This window comes from Cheilinus undulatus, linkage group 24 (assembly GCF_018320785.1).
Source record: "Cheilinus undulatus linkage group 24, ASM1832078v1, whole genome shotgun sequence".
In the NCBI taxonomy this organism is placed as follows: Eukaryota; Metazoa; Chordata; class Actinopteri; order Labriformes; family Labridae; genus Cheilinus; species Cheilinus undulatus.
This window is the reverse complement of record NC_054888.1, coordinates 20,893,582-20,911,960: the sequence shown is the minus strand read 5'-3', so window position 1 is coordinate 20,911,960 and position 18,379 is coordinate 20,893,582. Positions and strand designations below refer to the sequence as shown.

General features: G+C 39.2%; 1 protein-coding gene and 1 pseudogene across 2 annotated transcripts in view; one reads left to right on the top strand and one right to left on the bottom strand.

Moving 5' to 3' along the window:
* LOC121506254 (fibroblast growth factor 14-like) overlaps positions 1 to 18,379 on the bottom strand; it is a 164,741-nt gene that overhangs the window by 61,761 nt on the left and 84,601 nt on the right. The window lies entirely within an intron of this gene.
* Positions 13,802 to 15,467, top strand: LOC121506185 (annotated as a pseudogene).

Here is an 18,379-nt window from a genome sequence, read left to right as displayed (position 1 = left end):
GCCTTAAAAGGAGGGCTAAAAGATGCATGAGGTTCCTTGCAAGTTCAGGCTGAATACATCAACACATTAAAAGAGTTAAGGCAGGATTTTGTGCCCTACTTGCCTTAACCTGACTTGCCAGATACAGTGCTGTGAAAAGTATTTGCCCACACTTAAATATTTCATTTAGACAACCTGGGTAAATACAAAATGCTGTTTTTAAATGATGTTTCCATTTATTAAGGGAGAAAAAGCCAATCAAACCTACTTGAACCTATATGAAAAAGTGATTACAGCCTTGTTAGACCATAATTTATCTGTGTTAATCACATTTTTTGGAGTTAAATTTCTCTAACCACACCCAGACCTGATGAATTCCAGACCTGTTGAATCCAGAAATCCCTGACATAGAACCAGTCTGACAAAGTGAAGTCCGCTAAAAGATCTCCAACACATCACGGCACCATCTAAAGAAACTCAAGAGCAGATGAGAAACAAAGTCATTGACATCTATGAGGAATTTCTAAGGCTTTGGGACTCCAGTTAACCACAGTGAGAGCTATTATCCACAAATGGGGAAAACCAGCCTACCAAAATGACTCAGAGAGCGCACTGACAACTCATCCAGGAGGTCCCAAAAGAAACCAGAACATCTAAAGACCTGCAGGCCTCATGTGACTCAGTCAATGTCAGAGTTCATGATTCAACAAAAAGAAAGATACTGGGCAGAATGGCATCATGGGAGAGTTCCACTGCTAAACAAAAAGAATGTGAGCGTCTAGTTACATCTGGTGTAAAACAAAAAACATTTCAAAACAGAACATCATACCAACAGTCAAACATGGTGGTGGTAGTGTGATGGTCTGAGCCATGAATTCTGCCCTCTACCAGGAAATCTTAAAGGAGAATGTCCGACTACCCGTTCATGACCTCAAGCTCAAGCACACTTGGGTTATGGAGCAGGGTGATGATCCAAAGCACAACAGCGAGTCCATCTTCTGAAGGTTTGGAGTCAAAGTCCAGACTTAAATCTGATTGAGAGGCTGTGGCATGACCTTAAACGGGCTGTTCATGCTGGAAAACCCTCCAATGTGGCTGAATTAAAACAATTCTGCAAAAAAAAGAGTGGGCCAAAAGTCCTCCACAGTGATGGAACAACTAGTTATCAGGTTAAGAGGGCCAGGAGCCAAGTACTGTAGGATTGGGTGGCCTTTTCCCTTAATTAATGAAATCATCATATAAAAACTGCATTTCGTCTTAAATCATTAATGATCTAAATATTTAAGTGTGGCAAATATGCAAAAAAGTTTACTACCAACAGCAGGTGTGTGGGTTCAGAGGACTGCAATGTTAAAAATCCTTACATCTGTGTTTTTAAACCACCTGTGATTTAAAAAATGCCACGTCAGCCACCGGAGCACTTTCACAACCTTCCTCTCTACTCTCAGAACCTGGCCACGTCACCTGGTGTGACACAACAAAGCAACAAATCGCAGAGACAAAAGCTGTGTGGTTCACGCTGCTCTTTAGCCACAGCAGCTTTCCCAGAAGTCAATCTCCTGCTCCTCATTAAAGCCACTTAAAGGTACTAAAAAAAAAACCTCCCGCCACCTTCACAACAGCCACCTTCCTGGAACTGACTGTGGGGAAGACGTCCCACGAGCCCTGCGATGTTTGGAGAAATGCTTCCCGGTAACAGATGATACTCTAAAACCTGAGGCTGGATTTCTATTACTTTTGGAACAAACAGGTTGCAGCAGGTTGCTATTTCAGGCCTTTGAATACAGTTGTCATGGCTGCCTTTTGCTGTCTGGTTAGAGTCAAATAAAAAAATATAAGGGTAGAAAAAAATGTAAGCAAGCCTTTAGAAGAGCCAAATGACTGGATAGACATAAGTGTCTAGACTAAAATTCCCTCAGTGTTTAGGCAGTCTACCGCAGGCTGTCATTGTTTAGGAATCACTTAACTGTGGGACAAAATACTAACCTAGTGACTCACCACATGAAGTCCTTCATTGTTAAACCTACAGCAAACTAAATCAGTCTGACGACGACATTCATGGACTTCACGCTGCACAGCCAGCACCTATAATCAGAATCCAAAGCATGCCATCTGGTAAACACAGTGTGGCTCAGAAATAAGAGTCCTGTAGTAGGAAATTTGAAGCGTTAAACATGTAATTCACTGCATTTTTATGACTATGATACCACCACTAAAATTATTTTTTAAAGCAAAACAGAGAGCAAAAAGAAAGGATCCAGCTATGTGCAGGAAGCTTACATTTCTGCAGGATTCAATTTATTATCTTTAACCCATAAGGATCCACCGTGACACAGGTGTCACAAGACCTTTAAATGTCCTGTAGGAGAGTGGTTCTCAACATCGGGGTTGGGACCCCCATTGGGGTCGTGAGACACTGAGATGGGGGTCGCAAGAACTAAAAATATTTTTTAATTTGCAGTGTTGCCACTTTACCCCAATTTTGCTGAATTTTAACCTGTTTATATCACTTTTTCCCACCAATTTTAACACATTTTTACCACTTAAAACCCATTTTTTTCCATTTCAAATCCTTTTCAACACTTTATTTCTGCCGGTTTTTACCGCTTCTAAACCAAGTATTGCCACTTTACACCTACTGTTGCCTCTGTTGACACATTATTGTGTTTTTTAACCACTTTTCACATCTTAAACGCCCATTTCAACCACATTTCACTATTTGATATGCTCATTTTTGTCAGTTTAACCTAGTTCTCCCATTCCCTGCCCATTTTTCTGTCTTAGTTAACCCTTTTTGCCAGTTTATATCAATTTTCATCTAATTTCATCAATTTTTCCTCAAATTTTTGCCAATTTAAAGTCATTTCAGCCACTTTGTAATTCCCCTTAACACTAACTATGCCCGTTTTGCCACTTTGACCAATTTTTGCCATTTTTTGCTTTTTTTTTGCCAATTTTATCTAATTTTTGCCACTTCTAACCAATTTTCGCTACTTTTAATATACAATTTCATCACCCTTTTAACCATTTTTGCCATTATTGACCTATTTTAGCCATTTTTAACCATTCTATTTCTGTTTTTAACCAAAGGGATTCGACTCCATTTTTAAGAAGGCTATCTACCACACAAATGAACAAAAAATACACTGCTTCGTTGGTAAGAGTGGTCATTTTAAAGCTTTCCCTTTATCCCCACTTATGACGGCCTTGTAGGTACAATGGGGGTCCCCAGAATCTGGCACCTTTATTTTGAAAAAGTTGAGAACCACTGCTGTAAGAGACCTTACATAGCTTTTTTCTTGACTTAAATAAAAAAGTCCCTGATTGAAACACACTAAACTTTCTGATGTGGTCATGTGATTGGATCAATAATATATATATGGTTGAAAAAATGAGATAGGTGTCCAAAAAAAGTGGCATAACTTGTGAAAGCAACGGTGAAAAGGGTTCAAAAGAGGCAACAATGGGATTAAAATGACAAAAAAAAAAAAATTGATTATAGAAATGCATCAAGAGAAAAAAATGTGAAGAAAATTGTCTAAAGTGACAAAAAAGGGTTAAAGAGGCAAAAACAGGGTAAAAAAAGCCTGATAAACTTGTAAAAGCAGGTCAGAAACTGGCAGAAATGGGTTACAGAAATGCAAAAAGGGTGCCAAAATGGGTGGAAAATGGTGAAAAGCTGTTAAAAAGGGTATAAAGTGGAAAAAACTGGCTAGATAAAGTAGGAAAATAGGTTCAAAAGTTAAATAACAGTGGAAAAATGGGCATTAAGTGGAAAAAAGTGGCATAAATGAACAGAAACAGTGGTGAAAAGGGGTTAAAAAGTCCCTATTTTACCAATCCAGCACACATGCATTAATGTCATCAATAAATCAGGACTGTGGATGGCCCATTTGTTGGGTTTTTGTGTTGAAAAAAGCCCCTGACAATGATTTTTGTTGTTAAATGTTATTGATTTTGACTTGTGCTGTATAAATACAAACAAAAAGATAAAATTACACCACTTTGCAATCAAGACTGGAAAGTAAATGTATTTTCCAATGATAAATGCTAATGGATTAACTACAAAAGTCTATGACATATAAGTAACATTTCCTATCCTTTACATTAGAGACAGGTGTATATTTTTAAGTCAGAAATGTGTTGTACATGGTCTACTGAGTCTGCGTAATGCTCCGCCATAATTTTACTGTGAGGAGAAATGGGTGTGGGTTCTTTTGGGTTAATGTGAAAAAATCTAATCTAATAAGAGAATTGTGGAAGTGCCCAAATTAAATACGACTTTCAGAGTATAAATCCCAACTCATAAACCTTTAAAACAGTCAAAAACAAAATTTATAATGAGTGATTTCACTGTACTTTGGAAATTATCTTAAATTAATTTATTTTAAGAGGATACATCGTTGAAATGGTTTATTTTATGTCAAAGTAAAAACAAACTTCTGCAAAGTAATGTCAATTAAATAAAAATATGTAGTCCAGCCACAAATCCTCTATTGGATTGAGGTCTGGGCTTTGACTCAGACTCTCCAGGACATTCTCCTTACTGTCTTTAAACCATCTCTGTGCAACTTTCTCTGTGTGCTTCAGGTCTTTGTCTTGCTGGAAAATAAATCTTCTACCAAGCTCTAGTTCTCCTGTACAGTGAATAAGACTGTCCTCCAGGATTTTCATATTTTGCCAAATTCATTTCACCCTCTACCTTTATAAGCTGGCCGCTGAGAAGCATCCCCACAGCATGATGCTGCCACCACCATATATAGCGTCCTGTCTGATGGCCAAAAAGCACCAAGAACTTTCCTCCACTTGACCATGGAGTCTCCCACATGCCTTTTTCTGAACTCTAGTCCAGATTTAATCAATTTTCTTCAACAGTGGCTTTCTCTTTGCCACTCTCCCATAAAGCTCTGACTGGTGAAGAACCAGAGCGACAGCTGTTTTCTGCAGAGTCTCTCCCATCTCAGCTGCTGAAGCTCCTTCAGAGTAGTCATAGGTGTCTTGGTGGACTCTCTCACTAGTCTCCTTCTTGCATGCTCACTCAGTTTGCGAGGACGTCCTGATCTAGGCAGATTTACACGTGGCATAGTCCTTCTTTTGTTGATGATGGATTAGATGAACTCTGGGGGTTGTTGTATCAATCCTCTGACTTAAACCTTTCAACAAACTTTTCTCTGAGTTGCTTGGGGTGTTCTTTTGTCTTCATGGCGTAATGGTAGCCAGGCATACTGATGAACCAGTGACTGGACCTTCCAGATACTAAATAATTTGTATAGAAACTGTAACTTGTTAGTCAACTGTCTGTATCTGAGTGACTTGTCAGCTGCTATAAATATCAAAGTGAAGATTTCAAAACTGGGTTTAGATACGGTGGACTAAGCAGCAATCGTTGAGAATTACTGTTGGTTTCTTGTCATTAAAAGGAGGAAGCTGCCCTGGAAAAGAAGACGACAGTTCAGGCCATGATGTGTTAGGTCTAAAAAGCAGGAAAGAAGCAGATCCACTGGACTTTGGATCTTATCAGGCCCCACCGAAAAGAAACTAAGTAAAAGTCTGATTTCAAAATCCCTGCTGCTTCGAGGCTTAGCGATTCAATCGAGACTTTATCCCAAAAAAGTGGTAAATTAGTCCACAAAAATAATCACATCATCCTCACTAAACTGCATTTTCTTTTCCCCCTCTAAAGACAGAACAGCTTGTATTTTCTTGCATTAAGTAAATAGCATTGCGACTGACAGCTGTGATATTTCTGCTGCTTTTTGATTCAAAATAACACTCCACCTGCCCAGCATCCGTCCATCAGAACTGAACAGAAATCAGCACACATGCTGCCCACTGCAGACGCACTCAAATCAGACACATTTTAATGTCTCTGCGGCCTTTTCTGTGTGACGCGCAAAAACAGGTCGGTGCTGGAAATGTCATTTATTGTCTCGAACAGTTTCCCTGTCACATCATTTGCATTTAATCTGATTCCAAAAACATAATGTGGATAGCTTTGTCTCTTAAACGCTCTTATATAATATCTCCATGTATACATTTGTCTTTCTGCTGTCTTTACATCCTCTCTGATGTATTGGAATAGGTGCTTTCAGTGGAAACATTTAATATCAGAAAACCCTTTTTGGCTGGCACTGTGACGCAGCCAATGGGAATTTCCTTTGATTTATTTTCATTTAATCACAGCTTCCAAAAGTCTAAATTTTGTGGCTGTGATTTCTTTTTAATTTGGCAGAGGAATCCTGCTATGTCACAATCAAACAGAGGGTTTGATAGCAGCACTTTAAAAGGGAATTCAAATATCTTTAAAGGTGGGCACTAACTTTGGAGCCTACATGATTAATAGGTGCAGAGCATTACTGGAGGTGCTCCAGCTGGCCAGCCTTCATGAATGCAATGCAGTTTTTTGGCCAGGGCAGATGCATCCAAACAAAGTAGAAGTGACCAAAGTTCTTGTTTTTGGTACTGTCACTTAAATTATCACTAAAACTGCCTGACTATTAGGGGTGGGGAATGCAGATTTAGACGCAAGAGGATACGATACTGTACTATATGATGCAACACAGCACTATAGATATGGCTTGATCAAACTTGCAATTTCAGCTGAAATTGTGTGGGGATACTGAGAGCTGAATTGTGGAAAAACAGCTGAAAAAAGCCAAAAAGCACAAAAATAGTTGAAAATAACATAAAAATAGCATAAAGGCAGCTGGAAATGGCATTCAGTGGCTATAAAAGGATGAAAATAACTGAAAGTAGCCTTAAAAAGGCTGAAAATAGCCTGAAACAGCTAAAAGTAGCCTAACAGAGCTGAAAATAGCTGAAAGTAGTCTTAAAACAGCTGAAAATAGCATGAAATGGCAAAAAAGTAGCTGAAAAATGGCATTCAGTAGCTAAAAAATTATTTTAAAAATTGCTGAAAGTAGCCTAAAAAGCTGAAAATAGCCAAAAAATAGCTAAAAGTAGCCAAAAATAGCTGAAAATAGCTAAAAGTAGCCAAAAATAGCTGAAAATAGCATAAAAGTAGCTGAAAATGGCATTCAATGGCTGAAAAAGCAGGAAAAAAGCTCTGAAAAGAGCACAAGAAGCTGAAGAGTATGATAGTAGAAAAGAAAGAAATCCCAAAGTTATGAAGAGTTTGACAGTATTCATGGCTACCATTACAGCATGAAAACAAAAGAACACTCCAAGCAACTCGGAGATAAGGTTATTAAAAAGTATAAGTCAGAAGATGGATGAACAACAGTTTCCAAGACACTCGAGAAATGAAGGAATATGGCACATGTGTAAATCTGCCTAGATCAGGACATCCTCGCAAACTGAGTGAGCGTGCAAGAAGAAGACTAGTGAGAGAGGACACCAAGACACCTATGACTACTCTGAAGGAGCTTCAGCAGCTGAGATGGGAGAGACTCTGCAGACAACAACTGTTGCTCTGGTTCTTCACCAGTCAGAGCTTTATGAGAGAGTGGCAAAGAGAAAGCCACTGTTGAAGAAAACTCAGATTAAATCTGGACTAGAGTTCACCAAAAGGCATGTGGGAGACTCCATGGTCAAGTGGAAGAAAGTTCTTTGGTTTGATGGCTCTGAAATGATGCTTTTTGGCCTTTAGATAAGATGCCAAACACTGCACATCAGCATAAACACACCATCCCCACTGTGAAGAACGGTGGTGGCAACATCATGCTGTGGGGATGCTTCTGGTAGCTGGCCCTGGAAGGCTTGTAAATTAGAGGGTGAAACGAATGTGGCAAATATCTGAAAATCCTGGAGGACAGTCTTATTCAGTCTGCAAAAGAACTACAGCTTCAGAGACAATTTATTCTCCTGCAAGACAACGACCTGAAGCATACAGAGAAAGCTACACAGGAATGGTTTAAAGACAACAAAGTCAATTGAGAATTTGTTGCTGGACTTGAAAAGGGCTGTTCACTCCAGATCCCAAGAGCTTGAGCAGTTTTGCAAAGAAGAATAGAGTAAAACTGATGTGCAAGCCAGTAAAAATAAAATAAAAAAACGTGCAGGTTTGTATGCAAATGAATTTCACCTTGAAAGCCTGCATACTAACGTTAAGTCCTTGCACATTGTTCCAAAATTTCTGCTCTCAAACATCTTCTATCTAACAACAATGGCACAGACAAGGAGGAGCCTCCATTGAATCAGAAGTGGTCTGATATCATATTTAATAAGACCCAAAATTCACTCTGTCAGTCTGGCTCCAGCATGCAAATTGAGGCGTTATTGAACCACATCTTTGATGGAGTAATGAAGAATTCAGATCAGTCTGAGTCTCTCCTTCACAAAACCTCTGGAAGACAGTAGGGGATGCTGGCAAATCTCTCACACACCAACACAGAATGAGCACAGAGTCGGTGGTTGCCAAGCTCTCGCCAGCAGATCTCACAGCTGGGAAAGCGAGGGAGGAGGTGACGGGAGGGACTGGAGGAGATGTAGGGTGGAGGAGAGGAGAGATAAAAGTAAAATCTAGCTGGAAGAGGAGATTATAAGGTGTGTTGGGAGGATCAGGTGGAGAGGAGGAAGGCAGAGGAGGTGACAAAAAGGAAAAGACGAGGAGAGGAGGGGTGATGGAAAAGATGCGAGATATGAAGAGAGGATTATGATTGAGAAGAGGAGGAGGAGGTGAAGATGACAAGGAAGGGAGAAAGGTGGCAAAAGGGATGAAGAAAGAGGGAGCTTAATGCACATGAACCATAAGGAGGTTAGGATGCAACAAGAGGGGAAAGTTTTTCTTGTTTGTTCTTGATAAAAAATGAAAGGAGGGATGGAAAGAGAAGAGGAGAGGGTAATGGGAATGAAAGGCGAAGATCTAAGGTTGAAATAGAGGATTAGGATGAAGAGGAGGAAGGGTGATAGAATGATTAGGTGAGGAGGAGGATGAGAAGGAGGAGATGGCAGGTTAGGTAATAGAGAAAGGTGACGACAGAAGAAGAAAAAGGAAAGGAGGCTGAAGAAATTTAAAGTAGAAGAAGGAGACAAGGAAAATAATGGCATAAGGAGGAAGAGGAGGTATGTCGAAGGTAAGGGAGAGGATGACAAGAGAAGAACAGCTAGGAGGAGGAGGAGAGAAAGTCCAGCTGTGAAATGAAGAGAGGAGGAGGAAGAACAAATGAAGCTGTTAAGAGGATGAAAAATATTGAAGGGATCCAAATAGGAATGGGTGCAAATACTCAGGTACTTGCTGTGGATGTCCCTAACTGAGTAAAGTTTCATGACTCACACGTTTGAGGCTACCACAGTAACTCTAAAGCCACCTTAGATCAAGCAGCGGCACACCACAGTCATCCATCCATCCGCTCACTCTGCTGTGTCCCGTTCAGGATCACGGTGGGCTGGTGCCAGTCCCAGCTGTCACTGGGTGAGAGGCGGGGTACACCCTGGGCTGGACAGGTCGTGAGTCAATCACAAGGCTGACATACAGAGACAAACAAGCAGACATGCTCGAAAACATGTTTATACCCACACAATTTAGCCTCCTCAATAGGGCTCAATGGAGCGATGTAAACCAGTAGCTCCAAGTTTGATCAAGCCATATCTATAGTGCTGTGTTGCATCATATAGTACAGTATCGTATCCTCTTGCGTCTAAATCTGCATTCCCCACCCCTAATAGTCAGGCAGTTTTAGTGATAATTTAAGTGACAGTACCAAAAACAAGAACTTTGGCCACTTCTACTTTGTTTGGATGCATCTGCCCTGGCCAAAAAACTGCATTGCATTCATGTAGATCCCAATATTGCGATTAGATATGTGATTATTTCTTAAGTTCCTCATCTTATGTTTTTTTCCTACAAACACAAACAATCAATTATTCTATATTGTAACAAACACAACATTAGACTAAATTAGGGCTGAAGTATTTTGAAAAATATGCAATGCTGATGATTTTGACTTGTATTGCAAATTGGATATGAATTGTTGCATTAAAGGAAGTGATCATTTTTTATGCCATTCTCATATATAACAAGAAAAATGTATAAAAATTAAGCATGATATGTAATGCAAAAAAGTTCTAAACTAGTATTCTGACACAAATTTCAGGTTAATAAAACATTGCATCATCTGCGATTTCAAAATTGCAGCAGGCCATATAGTGAATTGCCCAGCCCTAATCCTTATACTTTATTCCACAGGAAAATCAGTGAATTTTGATTTTTTTCTGGAGATCTTCACTTATTTATCCTGTTATCTTGGATGGAAATATTTCCAAGAAAGTTAGTTTACATGTGAACAAAATTGTAAATGTCTCGCCACCCTCCCAAAAAACACCAAATTGTGTTGTAAAGGTAAAACATGGTGAAATAAAATGTTTTCATGCATGTCCTCCAAAAATGTTAGCCAGTCTCTTTGTTAAGCCTTTTGTTGTCTTAAATTTCAGCATTTTGCACTGAACTTAGTCGAGTCCTTCTCATAGAAAAAAAGCTGATGACGAACATCTTTAGTCATAGTTTTAGTCGCTGAAATTAACACCAACACACAGAGCCTTGACCTCAACTCCACTGAGAATCTTTGGGATGATCTTGGACAGAAATTAAAAGCATAGATTTCTTGTCCAACATCAGAGCCTGACCTCATAAATGCTCTACAGCAGTGGTTCTCAACTGGTGGGCTGGGACCCAAAAGTGGGTCGAAAAGGTGTCTGAAAAAAAAAAACAATGGTGACAAAAGTCCTGAAGTCCTTTGACATGCATTGATAGCTTTTATTTTACCCTGTTTTACTGTGAAATAGGGTACATTTAAATGTTTGATCATTATTTTAACTAATTCATCTCCTCTTCTTGCAAAAATTGACACATAATGGTGGGAAAAGAAGGTATAAATGTTTCAGTTTTGTCCCTTTTCTTTTCTATATCAGGTGTTTTGGTCCAAACATACTTCAAACTGAAACATATTCAATTAACTTAGCGTGCGTTGTTGAAAATCTTTTGGAAACTTGGGCCACAGTCTTGGGCCGGACCAGTTGAGAACCACTGCTCTGCAGAACGAATGGGCACAGAAACACTCAAAACACTTGTGGAAAGCCTTCCAAGAAGAGTGGAGACTGATGAAGCTGCACAGCTCCATATTAGAGTACATGTATTTGAATACAGGTGCCTTACTTTGGTATTAAATTGGGAGATAATTATGAAAATGAGTTTTTACTGGTACATGTTCATCCTTCTGTACTTGTTACTTCCTTAGCATTATTAATCCCAATAACAGTCCAAACTAAATATCACATCTTCCCAAGAAGCACAAATTAAAACAAATTTAAAGTCACAAGGAGATTTGGATAGACAGAGCTCTGTGTGTCTGCTAGTACAGGAGAACAAGGGGTTAAAATAATATTGAAAATAGTCAAATTAAAACAGAGAATAGCTGGGATTTTGTACTGCTGAAGTACTGATGTTGATGGCCATATGAAGTTTGGACTACTCGTCCACTCTAAGGAGCTCTATGTTGATATTTTCTTCATGTTTTTACATTTTTCATGAGACTAATCACCCCCCTCATATAACGATCACTTCTTATTTCAGTGAGCGTGAATTTGAAGCACTAATGAGCAGAAAAGCAAAGAAAACACAGTGACCTGTTAATAGGTCAATGTCGGACGAATTCAGGGTTTTTTATGGAATGTATTCCTATCATTAGCAAGTAGTGGAGCTCTGAAATGACTCAAATTTAATCTTTACTATGAAAGAGGAGAGGAGATGGAAACAAGGTGCTGAAAAAGTGGGGAGGAACTTCTAGCTGACAAATCGAGGGTATACAAAGGAAAATAATGGCAAAAAGGAGGGAAAAGATGTGAACAAAGGACATAAAAACATGGAGGGGAATGACAGTGATGTATGAGGAAAAAAGGATGCAAACAAACATAAAGAGGTGAGAAGAGAAGATGGAGAGAGGAGAGGCGAGCTGAAGAGAGAATAGAAAGGTGGGAGGTGTAGAAAGCAAGCAGAGGAGGAAGGTGACAAAAGAGGAGGAACTAATGAGGACATGAGAGGAGAGGAGGAAAACGAGGAGAGGAGATGAAAGGAGGCTTTTGTTGTCAGAAAGGAAAGGAGGCAAGAGGGCTAGAAGATCTGAGATAGGGAGGGAAGATTATGGATGATGAGGAGAAAAAAGATGAGAAGGTGGAGGAGGAGAAGAGCAGGGGAGGAAGAGGTTAAAAGGGGTTTAAGAGGAAGAGACGGGGGGAAAAAAGGAGACGAGGGTGGGCTTATGTTGTGGAAAGGAAAGAAGGGAGCAAGGCTGTAAGGAGGGAGGATTGGGTGACATCAGAAAATATGGAAGGATGGAGGAAGGGAACAAGATGTGCATGTGAAATCAGGTACTTCCTGTTGAAAGGGAGGAAGCCTGGAAGGAGGTAGGAAACGACTGAAGGTAAGGAGAGATGAAAAGCAAGGGCCAAAAGATGTCGAAGGAGAAGAAACGAGGGAGAAAGGCAACCTAGAAGGAAAGATGGAGGTAAGAGGAAGTGGCTGGTTACTCAAAAAGGAAATGAGTGGGAACAGAGACAAAAAAAGGAGGATAAAGGGAGGACAAGGATGTGACAAAATGAGAAGGAGTAGGAGGGGAAGCAAGATATATGAAGAAAAAGAGGACAACAAAAAGGTAGGACAGACGGAGAGAGGACAGGGTGTGGTTTGTCCTTTCCTCGTTAAGGACAGAAAGGTGGAAAGGCACAAGGGAGGAAGAGAGGGAAATGAAACTTAAAAGAAGGAAAGCGAGCAAACAGACGAAGGGACTGAAGGCTGGAAACGGGCGCTGAGATCTCCGGCACTCACCAGACCAAACTGGTGAAAACCAATCCCCATCAACACGACTCCTCACGTCCTCCTCCTCCTTCCTCCTCTGTCACGCCCTCCTCCTCCTCCTCTCCTTTCATTTCCTGCCTTCCTCTCTCCTCCACCCATCCCTTTCTCTCTCTCGCCCTCTCTCCGAGCACGCCGTCACCTGCTGGTTTCTCACACAATCAATTGATTACGGCAGCACTTATCGCCTCGGCTATTGAACGCTTACTTACCACAGCACACAATCACAACACTCATTAATCTGCATTCACTCCCAAATGTAATCACAAAACCTCATAAAAAGGCTGATTTCAGATTTTTCACTTATTCAAAAAACCTGGGGGGCAGAAACCTGGAGTAAAATAAACCATAGGTGTTATTTAGTCCTGACCTTCTTTATGTTGGTGATCAAAGTTAGGGCTGGAAAATATGTTTGAATTTTACATATTACATTTAGGGCTGACTTAGGAGCATTTTATTGTTAGAAAAAAATCTAATGATCCATTTTGATACAAGAGTAACAAATACAGAAGTTCTAGGCAACCAATTTGGGGTTAAATGATTTTACTTACCCAAGATATTGCAGGGAAACTCCTGCACATAATCTAATTTGCACAAATACATCGTGCAGACTGGAAGCACCCTCTCTCCTCACGATATTCACCCACTTTTACAAATGTTGCCAACGTATTTCTGCAATTTGGCGAGTTCTCTCTTTCTCTTTTGGTTAGCTAATTGTGCGAATAATCTGCAACATTAGGAGCATTATTATTTTTAGAAAACTTCAAATGATATTGATACATTTAACTAGAAACGCACTCGGAGAGCACAGATCTCCGCCAACTTTTTGAGTTATGTTGCTAAAAAACAAACTAACAAACTAACAAACTAACCCTGCTGATCACATAACCTCCTAGGCAGAGGTAATAAAACAGCAACAAAAATAGAAGTCATATGCAACTGATATGAGCAATATAGTGCTTTAAATTATAAAAAGTCCGGCTAACTCCTGCACATTATATAAATTGTAAAAATATGCTGGAAACATTTGGAAAACTGTCTGGAACTGGCAAAGAGGAGTGGGCCCATTGCTCCTTGTCAGTTCCACCCTCCCTGCATGAAATCACACAGTTCATCATCGGAATCAGCGGCAAAACCAATGGAGGGAAAACCACCCTCACCAACAGACCAAACAGATCAAAAACCTCCCTAATTGTTGTGTGATCCATCAGGATGACTTCTTCAAGTCATCACTGCTCTGGACATGGACGCCATGATGAGAACAATCTGCGCATAGCTGGAGAACCTGGTGAAGTTTGAGAAATCTCATGGCGTTAGAAACACCCTGGACTCTGAAATCGTCCAAAAGTTTGACACTAAGGAGGAGGAGAATCACATCCTTATCGTGGAAGGCTTTCTGCTTTACACCTACGAACCTCTGATCAACATGCTGAACCAACGTTACTTCATTTCCAACCTGTATGAAGAATGCAAAAAGAGGAGGTGCTCTAGGAACTACACAGTGCCAGATCCACCCGGCCTGTTCGATGGCAACGTCTGGCCCATGTATTTCAAGCAACAAGAACAATTTTCCCAATGTATTTCTGCAATTTGGCGATTTCTCTCTTTCTCTTTTGGTTTGCAAATTGTGCAAATAAATCTGCAACATTGGGGAAAGTGGGCAGATTAATTTAGGAGCATATTTATTTTTAGAAAAACTCAAATTGTTATTGAAACATGATAACACTACAGCAACAAAAATAGAAGTCATATGCAACTAATATGGGTAATTTATTGCTTTAAATGATTAAAAAAGGCAGGCAAACTCCTGCACATTGTATAAATTATAAAAATATGCTGGAAACATCTGGAAAAGCGTCTGGAACTGGCAAAGAAGAGTGGGCCCATTGCTCCTTGTCAGTTCCACCCACTTTTATAAATGTTGCCAATGTATTTCTGCAATTAAGACAGCACTCTTATTCTCTTTTGGTTAGAAATGGTGCAAATACATCTGCAACATTGGGAAAAGTGGGCAGACTATTTAATTCGGGAACATTTTCATTAATAGAAAAACTCAAATGATATTGACTCGTTTAATACAGTAACAAAAATAGAAGTCATATGCAACCAATATGGGCAATATATTGCTTTAAATGATAAAAAGGCAGGCAAACTCCTGCACATTGTATAAATTGAAGATATACATTGGAAACATCTGGAAAAGCATCTGGAACTGGCAAAGAGGAGTGGGCCCTTTGCTCCTTGCCAGTTCCAACCACTTTTCCAAATGTTGCCAACAAATTTCTGCAATTAAGACAGCGCTATTGATCTCTTTTTGTTAAAATGGTGCAAATAAATCTGCAACACTAGGAAAAGTTGGTGGAACTGCTTAATTAGGGAGCATTTATATAATTATTAAAAATCACATGATATTGATAACTGTTTGATACCATAGCAACAATCTTGTGCAACCAATTTGGGCAATTCATTGCTTTAAATGATCAAAAATGCAGGAAAACTCCTGCACATTCTATTAATAGCACAAATCTTTAGACAACATCTGGAAAAGTGAGTGGATGTGCACAGGAGGGTGGACAAAAATCTACACCTCTCAACATTCACCCACTTTACCCAACGTTGCCAACATATTTGTGCAATTTAGACATTGCCCCTTCTTTCTCACTCTCTCTCACTCAGTTGAAAATGTACTAAACACATTTGTTGGCAACATTAGGATAAGTGGGGAGAACTGTTGAGGAGAAGGGGAATTAATCAAACAACTGTAATTTGTGGGATATTATGGCAACAAAAATTGAAGGCCTAGAATTGCAGTACTGGGCAATTTAATGTTTTGATCATCAAAAATTGCAGGAAAACTTCTGCATGTTGTCTAAATCACACAGTTATGTTGGAAACATTTGGAAAAGTAGCTGGATCCATCAAAGTGGGGGGAAAGCTTTGCTCCTCTCTAGTTCCACCCTCTCTTCCAGATGTTGCCAACATTTTTGTGCAATTTAGACAGTGTTCTCTCTCTTTTGATTTATAATATGACTGAAGATCTTTAATTTCTCTGTACTCTAAGACATCCCTGTATATAAAAATAAAAGAGGTTTAATCATTTTGAAACACCTGGTATTTAAGAATATAGACAATTTTGGCAATCTCAACACACGGAAACGTTGACAATATTTTTGTACAATTTAGACAGTTTGTAGAAGTGTGCCTGCACTATGAAGTGTCTAGGACTTCTATTTTGGTTGCTGGTATTAAACAGGTGTCAATACCAACCTTATATTTAGATATGTATCATGGATCGCCATTCAGCTAAAAAATATCAAGCCGTGTCTTTTGGACCACATTGCCCAGCCCTAGATGGTGCTTTTTTTAATCATGAAGGTGGAAATGGTGAGCAAGGCAGAGATGCACAGAGACAGACAGAGAGAGAGAGAGGCTAGACAGACTAATCTGCGGCTTCAATAATGGATGTACCTGGAAACTACTGAACCATAGGGCACTACAAGACATGACAGGGTATGTGCCAGAGGGTGTCACCCCAGATGAGCGAGAGAGAGAGGGGGAAAGGAGGCAGTTTGTTTATGCATGATTGGGGTGTGTGAAAGCTCCAGAATGAAGGGTGAGTGTGTGTGAAGGTGGTTATAATGATTATATCTTTATCTTTACAGCTCCTTTAAAAACCTGTTTAAAAAGGGCGAGGACACGATAGCATTCATAAGAGAAAAAAAGATGCAAAAGAACCAGTCAGTGACAATAAAAAAACACTATTTTAGGCTAAAAAAAAAACATACAAACACACCTGACCCACATAAATAACCCAATACATCATGAGAGCCCAGCAGCATGAATTGAGACCAAGAGGACCAAAGATGGAAGTAGGACTGGGCAATATGGACCAAAAATCTTGTCTTGACATGTTTTAGCTGAAAGGCGATACAGAATGTGTGTCTGGATATTTTTTAGTAAATAAAAAAGGTCTTAATACCAGGATGATAAACGCTGGTATGACTCTAGTAAAAATCAAACCAGTTCAATACCACGAAAACAATAAACAAAGTCATCTCGCTAAAACTGCAACATGAGCAACCGCAATTTTCAAATCACAGGAGATGCAATATTTTTGTAATTTTATGGCATGTTAAAAAATATTGTCTTAACTTACAACCAAAGCCTATAATGCACTGTGTAAAAAATCCTGACGTTCATGTCCCTAGTGTCCATTTTGGTCCATTCTACTTCCATTATAATTTGATTATTTTTTAGAACATAAAAACTTGCAGGTAATAAATGCCTGGGATTTTTCTATTTGTATTGTATTTGTATTTTTGTGAAAGTTGAAATAAGCTCTATTTCCCACAGATGGCGCCATTTTCCCTAGTGTGGTCTGCGGGAAAAAAACACTGAATTTTTAGAATGTCTTATCTTGTCTAACCCCAAAAAACCATATCATTTATATCTAAGACTTGAAAATGTGTGTGTGTGGATGTGTGAGTCTGTGAATGTGTTTGTATTTGTGTGTCATCAGACTTTGCATCTAACATACTGAAAATAACTAATTAATAACTATTTTTTTTGTCCTTTTTCTTATCTAAATACAAGGGGGTGCCATGACAGAACCTGGCAATTCAAGGGTTAAATTTCTTTAAAAATTATAAATATTTGATGTTTATGAGTCGAGGAAGGCCGGTAAAAAAAAAAAAAAAAACATGTTAAATATTTTTATAGCCTAACGTATGAAATGAGCCATTTTGGTCTAAAGGGACACAAACGGGTGTATAATTAAATGTATGCATGAAGGTCAAATTCAATGAGGAATAATTGCATTAAAAGGATCAAAATAATTGCATAGTAAATATTGTTTTCTGAATCATTCAGCCCAAATTTTTAACAATAAAAAGTGCAGAAAAACTACTTGAGCTAAATTGTACAAAGACTCTGACAACCTTTCATACTATGGTTGTCTTGTGTACACTCTAAACATTTGCGCTGCTACTTCAACTTCTGTACAACTGTACAGTTCCAAAATTGCACTACGCCATACATTTTGAGTACATTTTTTATACATATATTTCCTCTTTTTATCATATTCTCCTATCTAAGTTACCTGTCAGTTAAAGTACTGATGTTTTTAAAGCCTCTCACTATTTTTTGCACTTCCTCTGAGATCATTTTGCACCATAACAAGTTTGGCAATAAAACCTGATGTTGGTTCTGATATTTCAAAATGCACTACACTTTTAAACATGTTCCAAAATGCTAAAATCTCTAATGCTTTTAGTGATTGGTGGTATCAGAAAGTTGAGAAAATTGATGACCTTCAGACATTTTTTCAACCAAATGAGAAAGAGAATGCCTAATCTGCACAAATGCATTGGAAATGGTGCACAATGACAGCCCGGTTCAATGGCCTGCAGCTCCTTTCCTGCACATCTCTCCCCCACTCTCACATCCCTGTTTGTCATAGAGGCAGGGGCGTGGGGGGGGGGGGGGGTACCGATCACCTGGGCCCACAGTAGGGAGGGGCCCTTGAGATGCCTGTATGGAAGCCCATTTGGGTCAAATAAAAAAGAAAAAATGTAAGTAAAGTACAGCAATTTT